A 23,867-nucleotide genomic window follows, 5' to 3' on the forward strand; every position below is an offset into this window, starting at 1 on the left:
ATCTGCCCATTCATTACAAAAGCAATATGAGTACAGCTTGTCATTTCCCATGAAAGACAGTATTTGGTTTCACAGTAGATGTTTTCTCAAGAACCACAATAGTTATTAACTTAAGATTTACACAACAGATGTTCAAACATGAGTAATCTATTAATTGCATGTATTTACATAATATTCCATATGCATGCAGTCATCTGGATTAGGTAGAAAGTAAGGAATGTATGTGATAGATTGCCAGTTCAGTGTATAGGGCAGAAAGAACTCTGTCTCACTCTTTGCTGTCATGCTTTAACCACTTTTACAATGTTTTACATAATTAGATACATGGTAGGTGAGCAAGTATGTGCTCTCTTACATTTTGCCTACAAATGTTTATTAGAAATATGATTGTCCATTGGCTAGATTGGAGATGAATGGCTCATAAACTAGATACAGCAGGAGGAACTACATAGACTTTTAAATGTAAAGCAACAGACATTACCAAAGTTGAGAATGTAATAATCAGAAGAAGTGAGTATCTGTAAAGACAAAGGATTTTATTCTAAAGCAAAAAAGTAGTCAGCAGCTTTCTGACAGATTGCTGTTGTTAATATGACCAAAGCTGTTATAAACATTCCCATGTATGACTTATGCATGAAAAAAATGATTATTTCTCATGAGTGAATGAGAAAATATATTTGTTGTGGAATATTATTTTAACTGAGCAAAGATGTGTTACATTTGTTCATGCTGCAGAATATTACTTTAACTGTATAAAGGTGTATTGCTTTTGTTTATGCTGAATTTGTTTAATTATGTGAAGATGTGTTGCATTTGTTTCACATTCCTTGCCAAAGGCACCTGATTGGTCGAATAAAGAGCTGAATGTCCAATAGCTAGGCAGAGGAGGGACAGGCAGGACTGGTGGGCAGTGAGAATAATTTGAGAAATTCAGTCTCAAGAAAGGAGAAGAACAAAAGAAAAAGAGAAAAAGAGAAGGACACACCAGGGCAGAAGCCAGCCAGCCACCAGACAGACAGAAACAAGAAGCAGTGAAAGGGAGATATACAGAATGGAAGAAAACATAAAAATTCCTAAGGCAAAAGGTAGATATTGAGAAACAAATCAGTTTATGTTAAAAGAGCAAGCCAGAAATGAGTCCAAGTTAGGCCAAGGACTCAAAACTGAGTCTCTGTGTCATGATTTGGGAGCTGGTTGGTGGCCCAAAGAAGGCTGCTACACATATTTCTGAGTTGTACTGTAAAGTTTAGTTTAACTTGTTAAGAAAATGCCAAATGTTCATGAATCACACCATTTTACACTTCTACCTGCAAAAAAGAAGTGCCCAGCTATTTAACATCATTTGTAGAAACAACAAAAGGGCTCCATTCATTTTTTAAAAAATCTCCTATTGTAACAGGTCCACAGCTGAATCTCACAATGAGTTTTAGACTCTTTTTTGATAATAATTAAGACACTTGCACACATTTCATGTGCTCATTATCCGCATAACACATGTGTTGAAATATTTTGCTTTTATTTCACTACTTCTTATTTCTCATGTTGAGATTGAGAGCCCTTTAAACATTTAGAGTATAAATCCATTCCCAAATATGCAATAAACTTTCATGAATTTCTAGCATATTTTATATTCTTTTAAAGATGCTTCTTGAGGAAAGAGAGTTTTAAATTTGAAAATTTAGATTTATTAGCCAATAAGTGCCACTTTTGTCTCAGAGATTAGCAGTAAAGATATTATTAGAAACAATATAAAGTTGGTTATAAAAGTCAGTACATCTTTTGTGTGCCAGCTTCAGGTGTCTTTCTTTCTTCCTGTTTGTGGCTTTAGGAGTTTGATCCTTGGACATCTTCAAATAAATACGAAAGTTCTGGTATTCAGTAGTTCCTAGGATGAACAAAAGTGGGAGTCTATGCTATTAAATGAACTATAAGAAGTATGCAGCCATTTAAGAGGTTTCTGTGACCTAGAAAGTACATCAACACAACATATTTAGAACTCTGAAATTACAAGGTCAAAATAAAAATGCAGATTTTTTTCTATTTTTGATGGGTTTGGGGCACTTTAAAGGGAGCAGGATAAATAAGAATCAGCAGAAGAATGGCTTTTACTACTTAGAATTTCATCCTGGTCCTATGGCCCTTGTATCTCTTCCATTAAGTATTAACTGTTTTCCAATCTGGGATGCAATTCATAGTCTAATGAAACTAAATTATCTAAAATACAATCCAAGAATAGAAGTTGTTTCAAGGCTTATAAAAATCCTTTCTGACTTAAACTTTGATTTTCATTCAGATTGACATTTGTTACAGCATAATAAGGAAATAAAATTAAAAAAAAATAGACTTCCATACTTGGAAAAGCAATGTTCCAATCCATGAAAAGTAATGCAGAATATAATCTTTTTGTGTTCAAAGTAGATTGGGGTGAGGAAGAAAAATCATGTCAGCTAACATCACAAGTTCCAACATAGCTTTGAGATCAAAGCTCTAATTACATATATAACCAAATTAGATGAAGAAGTTCAATAGACTTTTTATACTTAACATTTTTTGCTTCTTTCTGTAGATAAAAGATATTGATATCCAATACTAAAAACTGTAGCATTTGTGGAAAACCAGCTCTGCCACAGTGGAGTCTCTCTATTGGAAGGTAGTCTTCAAACAGATGTTAGATCTCTGCTGGCCCTGAGAGAACTTCAAAGCTGAATAAACTCAAAAGGGGAGGAATGTGGCATCAGCAAAGTCATTCAGTTGTGAGGTATACCATACACTCACTCGCAAAACAGAGACTGTTTCAGCCATGGCTGCACAAAGCCTTGAAGAGCTTCATTATTGCTTTTGATTTTGCTGATTGCTTATTAACCAACTCTCTTCAGCCACCTGGCTGTTCTAAATGAAAAGATTCCACTTGTATTCTAAATGATTATTGGCACGGTGATTGAAAGAGAAAATCCTCCCAGGAACACATTTAGTCTGCCCTTGACCATGTGAAAACTAACCAAGAGAAGGGAGAGCTTGCTGAATAGAGCCCATTCCACTTGATGCACCCTCAAATAAGTGCAAATTGAAAGATTGCAAACTAATGCAAGGACTAGTGGGACTAGCTGATGAAGCATTTCTCACACTTAACTTCCTAAGCAGCCTGTATAGGAAGACTATACTGCACTTTTGGCATCTGCACCTCTTCAGTAATAGCACTTTTGTCCTTTCAACTCTGTCAGAATATGCCGTTTAGTAAGCACCAAAAAAAGAAGAAAAGAAAAGAAAAAGAAAACAAAAGCAAATTCCTGTTTTCCTATAAGATAACATATCTAAACTTAATCTAGCATGTGCAAACTTGGATATTTTAGACTAATAAAGTGTTCCTTATAGACTGTGTATGTCCTGTTCTTGTTTAAGTAATTTTAAGACAAAAAAGTGTAGAAATTAAAATGGGCTTGATGATTGGCAGCCAAAACGATTACATTCTCATGTTTACTTCATGGAGGTGTCTTTGCTATGTATTCTAGGCATATAAGGAAGTATATGAGTTTGTGGAAGATGTCTCATGCAACAGTGAATCCTTTATATGAAGATATACTAGTGGAATTTTGCAGAGCACTGAAAAAATCTGTGTATGTTAGTAACCTTCCCAGGATCCAGTTCTTACTAATATTTTGCATGGATAATGCCAAAGAAGAACATGAGGGTAGAGACAGAAGCTCCATTCTGTATGTAGCATTCTTGTGTGCTGGGCTCCGTGTACCTGTATTTAGTGCTTTCACTGTCTCCCCAGGAAAGCAAGTGCCTTACTTCTATGTTACTCTTCTGGTTTCACTTCCTATCCACAACCCTTAGCAACTGCTAGACTTGAATAGTCTCAATGGTACAAAATCACCCTGATGAATGAATAGTCTCATCCCCAATAAGTAGGCCATGACAAGTGCTGTGGCAAGTCTGCACGCACTGATTTCAGTTCTTCCATGGTGATTGTTGTTCCACTAGTACACTTTCTGTTAGTTCAGAAACCCAAGAATTCTGTCACCAAATCGCCTTTTTTATAACCTTCACTGAGGCTTAGTCTCCTTTGTTCTGTAGAGAAAAGAGCTTTGAAAAAAAAGTGGAAGGAATGTTCAAAAGTGGACACATAAATTTCAGATCCTTCTGTTTTTGTGTTTTTCTGTGTTGTAGGGGGCTCAATTTGTTTTTAACAAATTGTCAGATCCAGCACCTAAAATCTGGTGTGAAATAAAATATCCTTGTAAGAAAAAGGTACCACACCTTTAACCATATATCTTTCTGAAAGCATGGCATTTAAAATACAGACAATTTTGTAAGAATGTAGTGATTTCATGGATCTGGGAATAAAAGGCTAAGGAAAAGTCAAACTCCTGGGCTCCATGTATCATCATAGTAAAACATGGTAGATCATTCCTCCAGGATGCCAAAATCTGTAGTCTATGCATTTTAGTAAATGCCTAGTCTTAAATTCTATCAATTGGTCTTAGCTTATATTCAGTGTTCAAACGTGGAAACAATTAAGCTAAGAGCAGCAATTTTGTGTCATCTGCCTTTTTCTGTGAGAAATGCAGCAGTTATTCTTAAGTGACTATAGAGGTGTGTGGGGAATAGCATACTGTGGTTTAAATGTGTAATGAAAGTTCATCTCTAAGGGTCTACTAGCCAACAGTATGAGTTCCAAAAATGATGGTCACTATTATTAGGGTAACATTGAAATGGATGTTGGAAGTAAGAACTGGTTATGTTAGAAAGGGATGTACTTTTGAATGAGTTCATGTCCTTATCTCAGGGATCCTCTTATTTTGTTACAAGAACAGGCTTCATTTAAGTGACTATGAGTCTGAGCTTGTCTTGTTTCCTTTCCAATTTCTTAACATTTTGCCCTCTACAGTGCTGTGGATATTGTTCTGTGTAAATAAAGTTCTGATTGGCCAGTGGCCAGGCAGGAAGTATAGGCAGGACAAGAGAGAAGAGAATTCTGGGAAGTAGAAGGCTGGAGAGAGACACTGCCAGCCGCCGCCATGAAAAGCAACATGTAAAGACACTGGTAAGCCACGAGCCATGTGGCAAAGTATAGACTAACAGAAATGGGTTAATTTAAGATAGAAGAAGTAGATAACAAGAAGCCTGCCACGGCCATACTGTTTGTAAACAATGTAAGTTTCTGTGTGCTTTCTTGGTTGGGTCTGAGCGACTGTGGGACTGGCGGGTAAGAGAGATTTGTCCTGACTGGGCCAGGCAGGAAAATCTAACTACAAATGGCGCCCAATGTGTTGGCAAGAATTTCCACCTAAAACCCGAGAAAAAAGATTCTAAAACAGAGCTAAAAAGAACTTCCTAGTTGTCTCTCTCAAGTTAGCGGCAGCCTGCCAATTTGAGCTACTATGGCGGGTTCCTGGAGTGTGCGTCTGAACTGCAGTGTGGCGGGAATGAGGAATCTATAAGCGACACTTTACTCTGCTGCATGGTGGATTTAACCTTTGCTAGTTAAAAAAAAAAAAAAAAGATTTCTGGGCTATGCGCTGCTTTAATAGAACTGCTTCTGATAGTTGATGGTACACATGGCTCCAGACACAGAGCTGGTGGTAAACTGAACCACCGCCATGTTGGGAAGCTGAGGTGGGCGGAGCCAGCAGCCATAGTGGCATTTCAATCTTACAAAGATGGATATTACACAGAGAATCTGGTTTGTCTTGTCTTTGGGATTTTTAACTGCAGAAAAAGATTTGATCGTAAAAGCTGTTGAGTTAAATAAATATGTAAATTTTAAAGGTAACTTGACTTCAAAATTTGGATATAAGGATATGTTGCTTTGGAAAAGAGTCTCTGCTTTTGTTTCCACAGAAAACCAGAGGCTATGGATTTGTTCCAGATTAAGATACATCAGGTTTGATCAGCCAAGACCACCTGAAAGGTCTCCAATGACACCATGGCCCAGATGATCCAACATCCAGAATGGTTTCAAGGCAACTGGCTCAGAGGTTCACCCTAATGGACTACTCCATAATCCTAAAATTTTCTTTGTGTCCCCATAAGATACAGCGCCCCCCTCCAGCAGGAAGTAGTAAGAAAAACTACGCCCAAATTCCCAGCTGGCTTTGGAGATGGAATTGGCTCACTCCTTCTCTAAACCCAAGCACATTGTTAAAAGAAAAGGTTAAGAGATTCTTGTGTCCCAAATCAGAAGAGCCCTCTGGTGTGGGACAGAGAAAAAACCAATATTTTTCTTTAAAACAGGTTGATTATAAATGCGATCTCTTTCTAAAGAAGAAAAGGGAATATGATATAGATATGATAGGGAAAAAAGGGTAGGTTAAGGAACTTACTTCTAAAGAGCAACAACTTGTTTAAAATGTTTTACATTGGTATAGATTTTAGTCTATTGATACAAACTTAAAGTTAATTTTGTTATACTGTGTGTATATTTCTACTCTTGTTTAAGGTATTATGTTTATATAGCTCATTTTAAATTTTAATGGATAATAAAAAATACATTGTTAATTAGTCATCTATGATAATCATACTCGTAGCCATGTTAGTTAAGTCTTCTAGATATACATAGACATATTTCAGATAGATAGGTAATCTTCAAATACTTCAAAGACCTACAGAATATGGCATTTAAAATACTTTTAAAATTTAGACTTTCTGGACAGTTAGACATGTCTGCTCCTGGCAGCACCAATTTACTTCAGAGAGGAGGATGGGCATTGAAGACACTTCATATGGAGTTTATCTTCACCTTGGCAAAAATAGCCATTTTGGCAAGAAACTGTTCTTGCCTGGACTGCTTGATCACCTGGACATGCAGGACCCATAGAAAGGTGACCACTGAACTTTGCTTTCAAAATGGTCCTTCAGGTTCCTGCTTCACAGAGGAAACTGCCAGACATTCTACAGGACACTGAGAGAAATGACCAAGAGACTCTAGCCCTGTGGGCTGAAGACAAATGCCCCAACTTTAAAAGGAACATTAGGTGACTGTCCAGGCTGCCAGCTGTCTCTGTCTACCCTGCAAGATTCCCAAAAAATGCTTGCATCCCTCTCCCGGTTCTCAGGTAATATTATATCCTTCTGAGGTCTTTTATGTGGTTGAAGGCTAGATAGTTATAATTTCCTCAATTATGATAAAAGATAAGTTAGATATAAAACCTTAGACTCACAAATATAAGATAGATAGGATATCTTCTTTAATATTGAAACTGTAATTCTTGCTAGATAATTGTTTTGTTATATGTAATTGTACTATGTAAAGTTAAAACCTTCCTTTAAAAAAAAAGAAAAGGGGAAGTGCTGTGGATATTGCTATGTGTAAATAAAGTTCTGATTGGCCAGTGGCCAGGCAGGAAGTATAGGCGGGATAAGATAGAAGAGAATTCTGGGAAGTAGAAGGCTGGAGAGAGACACCACCAGCTGCCGCCATGAAAAGCAACATGTAAAGACACTGGTAAGCGACAAGCCATGTGGCAAAGTATAGACTAACAGAAATGGGTTAATTTAAGATAGAAGAAGTAGATAACAAGAAGCCTGCCACGGCCATACTGTTTGTAAACAATGTAAGTTTCTGTGTGCTTTCTTGGTTGGGTCTGAGCGACTGTGGGACTGGTGGGTAAGAGAGATTTGTCCTGACTGCGCCAGGCAGGAAAATCTAACTACATACAGTAGCTTAGTAAACTGCTCAACTAGAGACCAGGACCACAGTAGTGGACTTCCTAACCACTAGAGATAAGAGTCAAATGGACTTTTACCATAAATTATACAGTCTTAGGTATTTTGTTATAGAAAAAATAAAAGGCCAAGGCCAAATGCAACCTAAAATGTCGATTCTAGCCAAGCTATCCAAATGCTCTCAGTACTGTTGATAAATTATTTGGAGAGTTTAGAGATATGACACTCATTTTTCTACAGAATTTACATTTCTTCCTGGGAATTGCAAGTAGCACTCATAAATTATTTTCAGTAAGCATTATCTGAAAACAAGCATTAAAGTTAAATAATGGAATATGAGTGTTCTACACAAAGAGACAGATTTAGAAGTGTGCAAAACTAGCCTTGCATTTTTTCCATAAGAAAAGTTGGAAAAAGAAGGCCAAAATGTAAAAATAATAACTTTCATAGGTATAAAAGTCATGCATAAATTATTTCAGTATAAAAATTATTTGTTTACTACCTTTAACTACCTGTATTGTTCAAATACTCCCTTGCTTACCTTCAATAAATATTTATCAAGAGGTTATTATTATACAACAGAACCTAACCCAGGCACAGCACTAAGGATCTATGAGTGATAGCAGGAAGTGCTATTGTCCTACTATATCTTAAAAATGAAGAACTTTAAAAATGGAGTCTTTTCTCACAAATAACTTCCACTGTAAGTTGGTCTACATCTCCCTCCTCATCTCTACTAGATATCTGAAGATTCAACATACTAGAAATGATCACATTTTTCATTTACTGATATTGGAGACACTGTTTTTCAAACACATGTTACTTTGGGGACCTTTTAGGTTTTTGAAACAATATCTCATGCACATAGCCCAGGCTAACATTGACTTGCTATATTGAGTAGCCAAGGATGACCCACACTCCTGCCTTCACCTTCTGTATGTATAGTCATGTGTTGTCAGAAATTGCTTATGTTACTCTGTGAACTGCACGAAGAGCTTCCTGCTTGTTAGGTGTGTGCTCAACAGTAGAGCTGCATCCTGGCCCTGTAATGCATTTATTTCTACTGTCATGGAAAATATATAGCTTCAATAAAAGTTAAAGGTAAAAACTACATCAAAACAATTGAAGGGAGAAAAATACAGGATTCTTAGTAGATAGGGATCAGATTTTATAGGAGTCTCAGGATGAAGTCTTGGCTCCAGGCTCAAAAGTAAAGCATCCCCCTGTTCTTAGGACTGCCGTTTAATATTGCTGCCAGGTCCAGCATTAAAATCATCTGGCTTAATTAAATTACACCATGCATCCTTAGAACGATATTGGAAAAATAAGTTCAGTGGCCTCTGTGTGATAGCAGCTGGTATCACCTCACTGACCTTGTACTGGTCAGAACTACTAAAATGGATATGGTTCTCACCAGCAGGGACTGGTAGGTGAGTTGCTTAAGGTCTCATTTCTTATTTCCTCAAATGTAAAATGAAGAAACTAACAATGTCTTGCTAAAAGGCACGTGACAAAACACACACAAAAAAGAGACTATGTACTCAGCACTTGCAATGGCAGCCTTGATGTTGTTATACCCAATAGATATCAGTCCTGTTTCCTCCTCCCTAACTACATATAATTTCTGACAGTCTTCATTTCTGGAGGCTGTATTTTGAGGGTAGGAATTTGTTCTTCCACAGTAAATTTCTTACCTTTTCCATCACTGAGATTTGAAATTCTGGCACAATTCTAGCTTCAAAGCAGCTGAAAACATTGTGGAATGAGCCACTCAACAGTGATGTGGATGACAGAGGCACAGTATCATGACTGACCATTCCCACACATTAAAGAAAACAAAACCTGCAATCTTTCTGTCATCTGAAATCTATTTCCAGTGATTTTTTTAAAAGAAAGGATATAATTTCACCAACATCAGCAAGACTCAGTTGTTGAGTAACAATAGAGAAAATTCCTGTATACTAAGTGTGACTCACACATACTGTAAAGAATAGATGCATCATCATGTGATTTTAATATATTAGGCATACTTCCCAGGACACTAAAAAATTTTAATGAATGATAATAAATAGATGATGCAGATATCATGCAGAGTTAGCTACTACATTTCAACTGCCAATTAAAAGTAAAGATGTTAACTGATGACATTTGACTCTCTGTATAACTTGTTTCCTGGCCAGTGTCATGTGCATATATACCATTTTCATAAGAAAACACCTCTGTGTAGATTCATGAACATATGTGTTCAGTGTCAGAAGATATACATTTACAAATTTGTTGCCAGCTAATAGAGGCTTTTATTATATAATTGAGAAAAAAATTAGAGGTACATTTTACAATTGCAAATTGCTGACTTTGCTTCTGTAAATTTGCTTGCATTAGACACTGACCCATCCTCTCCCTGAAAATAGTAAAAAGTTTCATAGTCCAGACGTCGGCCTTGGGACAAGGTCTGTAACTATAGATTAAAATAATAATAATAATAAGTCTCTGTTTAAAAATTCCCCTAATGGGACCCAAGATAAGGACCATCTGGCGAGTCCCGCAAACTAGGTCAAATGTCAGCCAATCATAAGCCTGTAACTATGCGAACTCCCCTCCAGAGTAACCGCGCCCCCTAGATCTCCAATGAGCCAACCAGTTTACGAGGAGTGTTATAAAATTTCCCGCGTAACAAAATGATTGCTGAAATATATGATGACTTTTAAATTGGGCCAAACCTGGGGCACCTGGTATCTTATGCTAATTTTGTAGTTTCTGCCTTTAAAAATGCTTGTAACCACTGCTCAGGGCTCTCTGACTGACCAGGGCAGAGAGCCCACTTGCGCCAGTGCTGAATACATTCCTCATGCATGTTGCATCTGCTGGTTTGGAATCTTAGTTTCTGGGGGTCCTCCCGCAGACCAAAGTATCCCAGGGGTCTTGGGTCTTTCAGTAATAATATTCCCATACCTTAGTTCCTGGAAACTATGATGAGTTCCGCTCACTACAGAGCCAAGGACCTTTGCAGGAGTCGTCAAATAAAGTATGTTGACAGGATTATCATTCTTGTCCTGTTGAGCACAACCGTCATCAAGAAGATTCTCACAGGAGGGAAACAGGAAGATTATGAAGAAGACAAGTGGTCAGTTACTGAAGAAGAGACTGAGAATTTCTCACGAGGCAACGATCCAGGAATTGTTAACAACCTCGAGCAATAGGAAATGGCACTAGAAGAGGCAAATAAATAAAATGGTCAGAAGTGAAGACATGCCACTGAGACAGAAGGGGCCTCGGAAATCCAGAATTCTAAGTCAGAATTTGTGTTTCTCTTTATTTATTTATTTTTTATTCATTTTACATACCAACCACAGTCCCCCCTGATGTTTTCAATGAACTGACAGGAAGTGTCTTACTATGACTTCAAAAGGGTATAGAAATTTTCTCTCAGTGCTCAGGCTTCTGCTGGCCCCAAGGTTTACTTAGGGACATTTGTGTTCTCTTGGGATTCAGCAGTTTTTTCATCATAGCTAGAAGCCACCTTAATAACTGCCTTTTAACAATTTTTAACTAATTTTTATTTTACTATGTACTTTTGTTAGGGTTGACTGGTAGGGGGCTGTGTTTGGGTCAGTCCTACTGCCTGTGGAATGTAGGAGTGGGTATCTGATCTTCTGGAGCTTAAGTCACAGGTGCCTGTGAGCTGCTTGAAGTAGGAGCAGGGAATTAAATTCTGCAAGCGCAGTATGCTCTTATTAAGGAGTGAAAACCTTATTGAAATGGAAGATGATTCCTTAATATTGACTTTATTGTGAGAAAAATGATTAACTTCCAATAAATAATCATTACCAGTAGTTAGGCCTTTGTGAACTGTAACTACCTTGGACTTGTGTGTGCTTGATAAAGTGGCTGGCTGCACATCTTTATAGTGGGCAGATGAAACTGTGAGTCAGGCTGGTGGAAAACACTGACCTCAAGTTATTGTGAGTCAATGAACTTGTTCTAAATCTCAAATGATTTGTGAAAGATGCTGATTCTAAGCAGGAGACTTTTTTTTTCTGAGCTCTGTGGGGTATGATTGATAAAATGCATACATTTATGTACAGATAGCAATGCTCTGAGATAACATTTCATGACCTGAATTGTGTTCTAAGGAATCCTGCCCTGCTTCCATGCTCCTACAACCATCTGTGCTTCTAAGCTATTTTAAAATTATATATATATATATATATATATATATATATATATATATATAATTAGATAAATAATATAAATTATGTATTATATGCCATATATACATATATAAACTGAGTGAGTTGACTTTGTAATCATTTTTGGTAAATATCACTTTTGTTTAATGTTATTTTAATTTTGAATTTAAGATTTTCTTTTAATTGCCAAACTTTTACAAAGCATTTATTTCCATTTACATTTCATTAGTAATGAGTGAAAACTTGGTTCACCATGCTTTGTGCAATAGCTCAATATCCTGAAATCTGGAAACCTTACCAATTTGAAGGACTGTAGATGACTCTTCTGTGGTGGGTATTGTGTTCCCCAAAATATTGTGTGTTCCCTGAAATAAACATATCTGGGGTCAGAGAACAGACAGCCCTAGAACAAAGCCAAAAATAGTGGCTAGAAAATGGGAAGAGTAAGCTATAGCAGAAGTTGGGCAGTGGTGGTATACACCTTTAATCCCAGCACTTGGGAGATAGAGCTAGCTGGATCTCTGAGTTCAAGGCCACTTTAGAAACAGCTAAGCATGGTGACCCACGCCTTTAATCCTAGGGAGTAGGGGCAGAAAGAGAAAAGTATATAAGGCGTGAGGACCAGGAACTAAAGAGAAAAGCATGTAGTTAAGCATAACTGGAGAAGTATTCAGGCTTTGGAGCAGCACAGTTCAGCTGAGAGCCTTTGGGATGAGGACACAGAAGCTTCCAGTCTGAGGAAACAAGACCAGCTGAGGGACTGGCGAGGTGAGGAAACTGTGGCTTGTTCTGTGTCTCTGATCTTCCAGCAATCACCCCAATAACTGGCCTCGGGTTTGAGTTTTATTAATAAGACTCTTTAAGATTCATGATACACTCTTCTGTTTTAATTTATATTTCCTCTGACAGAAATAGTGGCAAATAGTATCATTTATTATATTTACTATTCATTTATATACATCTTAACATGGTGCTTGCCTCAATGTCCTCTGCATTTTTGCTTTACAGTGACAAATCTTTGAGATTAAAAAGTTCATTTATCCCCCTCATTCAAGTTTTATTCACTATTTCACTCACATACAAGAAACCCACTCTTTTCATTGCACAATTCCAAGAGGGGTATGGATGTATTCGACCAGTTATTCATTGCCAAAATCTACAATCAAGACCAGAACAGCTTCTGTGAGTTAGTTGCTGCAATCATGGGAACAATATTTATATAGCAGGTGGCTTAGAAAAAAGCCATGTTCAACTTGAGCACTAGTAGAGAACACAAGTCCCAAATTAAGGGTCTGAAGGGAATGATTCCTGTGGAGGGTTGAGAGAAGTATCTGGTAGCTCAGTCAGGCTCCCTGCAGGTCCAGCTATAGTCCAGTTCACCTTTTGTATTGAAGCTCCAGTTGTGTGTGTCGGCATCCACACAATTTATTTTTAACTGGTTGCCTCATAGGGCATTTGAATTATTCTTAGGGATTTTTGTTAATGATAAAGTCACAGAATTAGTAACAATGTTTGAGATTGGTTCAGTAATCCTATGCTTTAAGTTTATCGTGAAAACATAACATTCAGATATGGTTGTGCTTTCCCAGTGTGGCAATTCATTATTTAAATTCATTATTTGATGATACCTTAAGCAACTGTGTTCATGATATGTGTCCTATGTGTCATCATATGGACACTATAAAAGGAAGCTTTCAATGCCTCTGTGATTCTCCAGTATTCTGTGCAATGCCCCGTTCATTCCAGTCCAGTTTAAAATGGTCATTCCCTCCCATTCACAAGAATATCCCCAAATCCTGAGGTTTTTATCTCCATTTACCTCATAAAGCCAGAAGTTTTCACCCAAAAGTGCAATGTAAGTCAAACAGAATAAACGACTTATATGGCAAGCGAACTTTCTACTCTACAGTAACTTCCCACTTTACAAAGCCAATTCTACTTTTTAGGCCTTCTTTTCCAAAAATTTCCAATATTATGTATCGCACATTGTATTAGTCATATGCCTGCCTACAAATAACAATGACCCTACCAGTGTTTTAAGCAAGGAATCTGCTTATGAATCTCATGCAATATGCACATAGTGCAGAGCTCAACCACGTAAACAGATCATGTCCTCTAAACATTTATCTCTGCTGTGCTTAGAGTAAAGGTGGGTGGCAACAACTACTTCATTTCTAAGCTCTCAGTAAATATTCTAAGCCTGAAAGCATAAGAGAATAAATACCACAAAACTCCTACTAAATCTAATTCCTAGAAGTATGTGATATCAGCATATTACCTACAAGGAAAATTAGATTTCAAATAGGTTTTGGTTAACAGCCTGTGTGCTTCAATTAGGTAAGAAGGACAAGGAAGTGAGAGATTTTTGCATGGACCTCTGAGAAGTTTCCATAGCAAGAAATCCCTGACAAGTTTATTTCTGAATTTTTTCCAATCCCCAAATATCTATCCTTCACCTGAGTAAGGAGATGAGTTCTTGACTGAGTGCTGGCTTCTTAAGTCACAGATCACTTCCTTTTGTGTTCTGCAGATGAGATCCACCACTATCTGGCTTTGAAGGCACAGAAAAGATTGCCAGTTGCAACTTGGTTATTGTCTGACTCATAGCTGTTCTTTGTACCTGAGAACCTAAAAGAATGTTTTGTTGGTTGGAAGAGGAGCAGAGTTTACTGAGGTGTGAATTCATATGGGCAGCTGTTAATTTGGTCTAACACAACAGCAAGGAAGGTGCTTAATTTCTTTCCTTCTCTATACTTTTTTCTTTATCCAAATCCTCAAAAAAAAATTTAAGCTTGTTTAAATATGACCTGTTTTCTTTCTGCTTCAATTCTCTGGAGCCTACCTATTAACCAAATAATCAATCTTCAGATCTCTTTTGAAAATCCATCACATTTTGCCTTATGACTCTTCAGTCTTCACACAATTTTCTCAATTTAAAGATACTTCTTACTTGTGTTTTCATGTTTTACAAAACTGAATCTGGACAGAATTTGTTCTCTTTCTCCATTTTTTTTTCTATTATTGTCTGTGGAAAAAACTGCTGAACACTAAGAAGTGCTTATACTAATAGTTACTTAGTAGGCTGTTTCCTCTTTGCTGCTTTATGTTTCATAATCCTTCCCTTGTTCCTCCTTCTCTTCCTCCTCTTCTTTTTCTTCTTCCTCTCTCTCTTTCTTCCTCTCCTCTCTCTCTCCCCCTTCCCTTTGCTGTTCTTTATGGTTATGAGTCCTCTTTTGCTTTGGATCTAGGTTTGTTATTGAGAACACATTAAAAGATGAGCATCAAAACCTAATTACCTGTTGCCATAGGCTCAGACAAAGCTGCAGGCACACCTAGGCACCATCTCTGCACCATATTCATTTTGCACTTTTCAGAGTTCAATAGTAAGAAAGACCCAGTCTGTGTCTTTCTCCCTGTAAGGCCAAGAGCATGCAGAGATCATCACAAGCCAACCCAGTGCTACTGACAGTTCTAAGCACATTGTGTTTCCAAGGCACCCTACTCTCTGGTTTTCTTCTTCCAGGCTTCTGTGTCACTGACTGGCTTGTGGTCTGCCTCTGTAAAGTGGAGAGGTGGAGATGGGTGTGTGTGTGAGGAAAGTAGATAGGAAGAAATCAATATAAGTGTATCTTCATTAGACTTTTCAACTACTGGACCATATCAGAAGCCAGCACCTCTCTTCAGCTTACGTGTCTGTCATCTTGATGGTCTTTGGCTCATGATATCTGTTACCTCAGGGATAAAATTAGAGTCAGAGTCCACACTGAGTCACCCTTCAGCACCTTCCATGGCACTTCTCTTGAGGTTGGTCTCATTGTCTTTTACTATTACTATGTTAGACAAGTTCACATTTCACATCTTAGAAATCATCAGTATTTTCCTTGCTTTGCTTTTCTCTTGTGTTTTAAATGATAATATACAGCTGGTACTGAGTGAAAGTTTTTTTCTGGTTTTGGATGCTTGTTCTCTATGGCTTTCCAACCCTATTCTCACTCCAGGGTTCTGTCTCTGAGCTTCTCTCCTGGACCTTTTCCAAATCCACATACATGGAGGAAAACTGCATCCTCACCCTCCAGTGAAGATTCTCCTCAAACGAAGAAGTACACTTTCTAGGTTTGTTACAAGATTTCTCTGCTTAGTCCAGTTCACAACTTTCAACTGTGCTCTTCAAAAATATCAGCAGAAAAAATGAATTTATATTCTCATCTACCATGCAATTAGATACAAGCATACAAAACATACATTCGATATAATCTAATATTATTTTATAGTAAAATTTATTGCAATATATTATATTCTGCTTTATGTACAATTGTTATGTCATTATAGGATAGTTTTAAATTCAATAATTATTGACATTAATAGAAAATTCAGATCAAACCTCTCTCAGTATAAAGTTTTGTATATCCTAGGAATATTTCCCCAGTTTTCTTTTTCTTAATATCATTTTTGTGAGTACTGAAATCCTTCGGGTTTTAGTGTCAAGGGATTGCTGTGAAGAATGGCATTTGCTTCCATAATCACGTGTGACCCTTTTCCAGATGCTTGAAGAGTCCACAATGCTTGAAGCATTGGTCTTGCGTCTGTAATTTTATATTCTGCTATGACCCATGAAACTCTTTGTCTGAATTTTAATATGCACATTGTATTGCTTTATTCATTTTTGCTGTGTTTTTGTAAATCAGAGAAATATACACAGTGTAACCTTAGAATTCCAGTAGTGATCACAACTGATTAATTAATAAATACTCAAGAAGTCAGGTATGAAACAATGAAGACTGCAATTTATCTATGGATATAAAATATATTTGTGAGGGCAAGAAAGAACAATTTATAAAATGTATGTATTGGGGAATATGATGTTTAAAGAAAACATAGGGTTCAAATAACCAATGAGGAAATTAATGCAAATACTTCCCAACCTTCATGTGGTAACTGTTTTCTGTGCCTTTCTCTATGAAGTCCCAAAATAAAGTGACTCTGAGTTCATACTTAGTGTGTGTCAGTGATTTTCTTGAATTTTAATTATCTATCCTGTCCCCTGGTCTGTATGTTACATTTGTTACTATGTTACATATACTTCTTACCTCATAAGAATGTCATTGAAAGAAAAATGAGATTAAAGTGATGAAATTCTCCCTGCACAGTAAAAGGAATATATTATGCTAATGCATCTTATGGTGAGTGCCCATTAGAAGGACAAGTCTACTTTATCTAAGAATGATGCAGACAAAGAGCTGTGAGATGGTCCTTGATGTTTTACTTAAGCAAGCATTAAATAAGGTTGTTAAGAATTTCTTTTCCTTTACATATGAAATATTTTAGAAACTCAGAACTCCCCCCTCCCTTTTTGGCATAAAGAGTCTCTAATTTCATTTTTCTGCCTCTAGGCCATGACTTATTGTGTGTTAATATAGATATTTTCATTTGCTAAGTGTTTTACAAGCATTTATTAGTGAAGCCTTCTTCATTATACTCAGCATTTTAGTCAATAAGTGTCAACAAACTTTATTCATAAGATGGTTGAGGAAGAAAACTGTTCTGCAGCCTGCATGGCATTGTGCAAAGTCAGAATGGAGCAGTTTAGTTATTTCAATCCACACAGTGGGAGGCAGAGCTGAAATTAGAACTCAGGCTTTCAGTCTTCAACTTCTGCATCGGTGCTCTTAACTTCGACACCCTGCGGCGGGAGGAATTTTTATGCTTTACCACTTCTGCTTTTGTGGAGATATTGAAACATATTCTGGTGATGGATCAGATACAAATTAAACATGAACCTGGTGATTATGTTTTTTTCTTGAATTAAAAAAAAAATCTCATAGAGTTCTAGTGTTCCTTAAAACTTTATTTCAGAATTAATAGTATAAATAATTGTAGCAAATATGTCCCAAGAAGATGAATCTACTAAAAGTGAAATTTTATATTGCATACATAAAGGAGAAATCTATTTGTATTTTTAAATTTTGTGTATTTTTAAAGAAAAAAATTTTTGTCTGACCTAAGTCACAAGGCTATAGCATGCTCAATTCTGTAAAGTGAAGACTGATTATTCTGTTATTTTTCACAAATATTTAGCTTTAGAATCTTTTTATTCATCAAAGTATATTTCATACTAATCCTAAGCATAATGAAATTTAACATAATAATTAATATTGAGAGCATGTGATCTGTTTGTGAAATACAAAGACAGAATCCACTTAGGACTGAGTATAATATAAACTGATCAGTGTTTAGGTCACATTTGCAAAATGTTATGGTTACTTTTTCTAAAATGTAGATATTCAAGTCTCATGTATTTTTTTTCTTTCAGAAAATATGCATTTGAGCACATGTGAACATAAATGTATGTGCCTGTGAGTTCATGTGCTTGTGAGTGTGTGTGCCTGTGAGTTCATGTGCATGTGAGTGCGTGTGCCTGTGAGTTAATGTGCATGTGAGTGTGTGTGCCTGTGAGTTCATGTGCATGTGAGTGCATGTGCCTGCAGCAACAAGAAGAGTTGAGGGCTGGAATTCCTAGAAATGGTATCCCTGATCATTGTGAGTCTCACAGGGGCTTTGGGTCCCTGCTGCAACAAGAGCTCTTAAAGTATGAGCCAATGTTCCAGCCCCCATAATACACTTAAATTACACCAGTAAAAGATTCAAAGACAATGATGCTTGGGCTAGAGAGAAGACTAAGCCATTAGAGTCTAGGCTTACAACCAAAGCATCAGAGATTCACTACTTATCAATCATTGCTCCTGTATATTGATAGCTTATCTTGAAATCTCCTGCTACTTTAAAGATAAAACCTTCGACTTATGTGGTAAGAAGAGAATCTAGACATATCAAGTTATAAGCCACAAACTGCCCAGTTTTCATGATGTATTCTGTAGACACCATCAATACGAAAGGCCATCAACTTACTTCTCTCCACAGCACCTCTTCCAGCTCTCAGGACTGGGAAGTGTAGAATCAATCAAGTATAATGAGCCCAGAAAGACATTATTTTCTCCAAGAAGCTCCCCTTCCTGCAATTCCTGCCATCAGAAAGGAATGTTTCATTAACTGTCTTGAAAACTCTGCTCCTCCATCTTTATGTGATGGAACTGTTCTTTCTTCTCCTCCCTGAACCAAGATGGAAGAGTGAGAGTGAGGGATAAGGAGGGAGTGTTGTCACTAAATTCAGCTCCTCATATCCAGGAAAAGCTTGAGAGACTGAGGCTGGATCCAAACTGTTTTGGCAGGTCATATAAGCTACAGCTCATCTAATTAGACAAATGGTCTATCAAAAATTCTCAATTTGATTTTGGTTTTATTTTTACGTGTGTGTGTGTGTGTGTGTGTGTGTGTGTGTGTGTGTGTGTGTAGAACATTGGGTTCTTGAGGATCTCTCACTGCATCTGAAATTAGTCTGCTCCAGTAAGCGTAGAGGACCCTGCTGGCACTGCCTCTTCACATTGGTTCCATACACCAGTCTAACGGTGTGCTGAGGTTTTAAACTTAGCTCCTCCTGCTTGCATAGCAAGAGGTCTTACAGAGTGATCTCTTTAGCCCTTTCATTTTCAATTCTTGATGAAAAAATTTTAGCCAGAGTTATTATCACCATTTCCATTGGTGACATCCATTGTTGTGTGATATTTTGTTTCTGTTTTGACAAATAAGCCTGTTTGTAGTCAGATGGTGGAGCTAGCCACTAGTTAACCATAGAGATTTGGAGGACTGTAGAGAGAGGGACAGGAAGTGGTAGGGCAGGGCTGAAACAGGATGTTGGCCTTTTGGGTCAGAGGAATGGAAGAAGTAGGAAGTCACTGGTGGCTGTTTCCCTGCTTCTCTGATCCTTCAGGTTTTTAACCCAATATCTGACTCTTGGTTTTTATTAATAAGATTAACTATACTTTTTCCCTCAGAAAACATTTAATGGACATGATGAAGCATTTACTATTTAATAACCCTATTTTGAAAAGTATTCTAAGAATGTTAGTTGTTTAAAATTAGATTTTTGGAAAACTGTCAAGAGGATTGGGAAGATAGCTCAATGGATAAAGAGCATGAAGGGCTGAGATAGGTGGGTGTGATTGTCTGCCTATAATCCTTTGCCTGGGAGGCAGAGACAAGATTTCTTGGATAAGATGACTAGCCAGGTTAGCAGAATCATCAAATTCTTGTTCAAATGAAAGATACTGCCAAGATATATAAGTAGAGAACAAGAAAAATGCCTAATATGAGCCTCTGAAAACAGCCTGCATGCTGATACAGGTGTACACAGCCCCACATGAACAACTGTGCATGCAGCTGGAAAACAAAAAGACATCACACGTGCACACTGTATACATCATACAAACCATAGCCAGGAAATAAGGTGTTTCTCTACCTCACCTTTCCTAGGCTTGAATATTCTCTGGTATCTAACAGGTATTCTTTTCTAAGCTCTCCATAATCACCACGACTGTCACCATGTCACTACATTTTCATCTGTTTAATATTTTGACTGTATTCTACCCAATATATGTGCATCTTTGTACTTCTGAATGGCTGTGGCCATAATTAACTTAACTTTCTAAGTCTGACTCTACTACAGTGTTTAACTACAAATAATTTAATTGAATTATTATATTATTCATGAACACATTCTTCAATGTGTAATTTATACTTTAGTTGGTCTGAACATTCACTGAACAAGATTGTGAGTGAAAAAAAACTGCCTTTATTGTTGTTGTTTTTTAACTTGGGCTGAACGAAGTTGCTTGTTATTGAAATCAATTGAGCTCGGTTTCCTGAACAACTTCCTGTTTCACTATCAGCAGGTTTTATTTACAGCACGTTCAACTATTGCTGTGGACTATTCCTTTAGACTGCGAATATATTATCACTGTGATTCATTTAATAAATAAGCTGGCTGGCCAAGAGTTGAACAGAATAAGGTTAGGCAGGAAAGCCAGACAAGGTGAATGCTGGGAGGAAGAAGGGCGGAGTCTGGAGTCGCCAGCTAGACACAGAGAGAGCAGGAGAAGAATGTACCATGTTAATAAAGGTACCACCACATGGCAGAGTGTAAATAAGGAATATGAGTTAACTTAAAATGTAAGAGCTAGTTAGTAATCAGCCTGAGCTATTGGCTGAGCAATTATAATTTCTACAAGCCTCAGTGTGTTTATTTGAGAATGACTGTGGGACAGGAAAATTCTACCTACAAACTATGTTGTTTAAAAGAATTTGGTTATCTTCTATGAATTCAATGAATGGGTTTAGTTTAGTGTATTATCTTGGTTGCTATATGTGGGACTTCAAATGTAGAAACTCTGGCACTGCTAAGAACTATGACCTACTAAGACACGTGTAAGAAGAAAGTTCTCTGTAAGAAATGTTTTGAAGTTCATCAGTGAAGTCATGGAATCTACCAGTTTTTTTATTGATACATAAGGATGGTGTAGGAGCTTTAGCTGAATTTTGGCACATACCTTTCTGTTTTTGGATCTGTTGCTGTCTCTTAGTAGGATTTTAATAAATATTAATTGAATAAATGATTGCATCTTCCTTTTGATACAATCTTCATGTATTTTTAAAGAAAACAAATTCTTTTCTGAAACCAAAATGGTTTCTAATATGAAATTTAATTTGCTCTGATAAATAAAACATGCTGTTTTGATATTTTATTAATTTCTTAAAAATATATATATATTTAGGCCTGATTTCAGAAAATATTGAGAGTTCCTGTTCTTTCCAAGTGAAATGTCAGGTATATCCCCTTGCTTGTATTTATTGATTACTCCAGCTATTTGAGATTGGAATCCTAACAGCTGCCAGGCTTCAACTCCCATCTAATCTACAACTTCCCTTGTGAGTTGATTTTTTTCCAGCTGCCTGATTTTAATCTCATTTGCACGAGCTGTTATATGTTTTCCTATTTTCTTAGCTATTGATTTGAGAGTCTGTGATCAGCGTCTTCCATCCTCATCCAAATGTCCCTAGTTTTCTAATATGTTCTTGGAGATTTTACTTTATCAACTGATAAAGAAATCTACAAAGTCATAGGTTATCGTTGCCTTGAAAGAAATCTTGCTCTCTTTCATGCCCAATTTGTGAGTAAAAATGGATGAAAGATTGGTCAGTGGAAGGACTGAACATTGGGGGCTGATCTCTCAGGATTAAAATTTGATCTAGACTTTAGTTCAATTAAAGTGATTCGAGCAGACAGATGATTTTTAATATTAAATTAAAATTTGATTTATTTTAAATAGCTGAGGGTTAAAAATGGCTGTTCAAGTTTCAGATGTGAGGTCCTATGAAAGGCAGCATAATAATGTCATGGCCTTACAGATGTGGAAAGAAAAAAAATCATCATTTGAAAATGAACACTTCTACTTAATATGTTAAAATTTATAGTTAATAGTTTATAATTAATATAACAATAGTACATTGGGACCAAAAGACACCAGGTAGCCAGTGAGGTCTAGAAGAGGGGGACCCTTTATATTACTAGTGAAATGCATGAAAACAATTGGACAAATCTACTCAGAGTCAAGAACGTAAGTGTGTTCTGTGAACATGAACCCTCAAATGCTGCTTCCAAAAATCAATGTCATTGGCTAAGGTGAGTGGAAATTCACTCATGTTATCTTGTACTTTAATACTCAGTTTGCATTTTAAAGCAAAGAAGTGTTAATATTTTATTCACAAGTTGGCTCAATTCCTTTATTGATTGTTTTCTTTTTTCTTATATTTAGGATAAAATACAGAATAGAAGTTAAGACAACACTGGCAAGAGAAGATGTGACAAAACTAAAACGTTTCTTGACAGTGATCCAGAAATGCAGCCATACTGTGACCCATTAAAATAAAATTCATGGAATCATCAAATATGTATGTTCCCACAAGGTAGGGCAGTCTGCACTGGTGGTATCTATATACATTCTTCTGTTCTGTGTAAATTATGTATTTAAGTGCAGCATCCTATGTATAAATATGCCTCATTAGAAGAGCTTCCTAATACCCACAGCCATTTGAAGGATACTAAAATCACAGAACAAAACTAAAGTATTCAGGAGTCTGAGCAGACTCTTTGCTCCAACATGTCCTCTTTCACACAGATAAACCTTAGCCTCATTTTCAGTGTAGTGTTGCATTTCTGTGTGCTGAGTTAGCATAAGTTTATTGTTATTAAACAATGCAAGTTTATTACCTCTGAGTTTTCATACATTGAGACACAAGAGATACACTAGGCTACTTACCTGACTCCATGCTGCAATGACACCTGAGACTAAGGTCCTCTTTCCAGTGATTGTAACACTGTAGGAATGTTCTACCAACTGGCAGAATGTCTGGATTGTCTTTTGAGGACTAATCTGTTCAGAATTCTGTTCTGTTCCCCACATGACACATATTTATAAGCATTGTATTACAAGAATCATAGAAACTCTTGGTTTTTTATTACATTCATTTGATATGTATGTGTGTGAGTGTGTCTGTATGTGTGTGTGTATGTGTGTGTGTACCACAGTGCTGTGGATATCATTCTGTGTAAATAAAGTTCTGATTGGCCAGTGGCCAGGCAGGAAGTATAGGCGGGACAAGAGAGAAGAGAATTCTGGGAAGTAGAAGGTTGGAGAGAGACACTGCCAGCTGCCGCCATGGAAAGCAACATGTAAAGACACTGGTAAGCCACAAGCCATGTGGCAAAGTATAGACTAACAGAAATGGGTTAATTTAAGATAGAAGAAGTAGATAACAAGAAGCCTGCCATGGCCATACAGTTTGTAAACAATGTAAGTCTCTGTGTGCTTTCTTAGTTGGGTCTGAGCGACTGTGGGACTGGCGGGTGAGAGAGATTTGTCCTGACTGAGCCAGGCAGGAAAACTCTAACTACAAATGGTGCCCAATGTATTGGCAAGAGTTTCCACCTAAAACCTGACAAAAAAAAGATTCGAAAACGGAGCTAAAAACAGCTTCCTAGTTGTCTCTCTCAAGTTAGCGGCAGCCTGCCAGTTTGAGCTACTGTGGCGGGTTCCTGGCATGTGCGTCTGAACTGCA

The sequence above is a fragment of the Onychomys torridus genome, chromosome 6 (genome assembly GCF_903995425.1).
Source record: "Onychomys torridus chromosome 6, mOncTor1.1, whole genome shotgun sequence".
Lineage (NCBI taxonomy): Eukaryota > Metazoa > Chordata > Mammalia > Rodentia > Cricetidae > Onychomys > Onychomys torridus.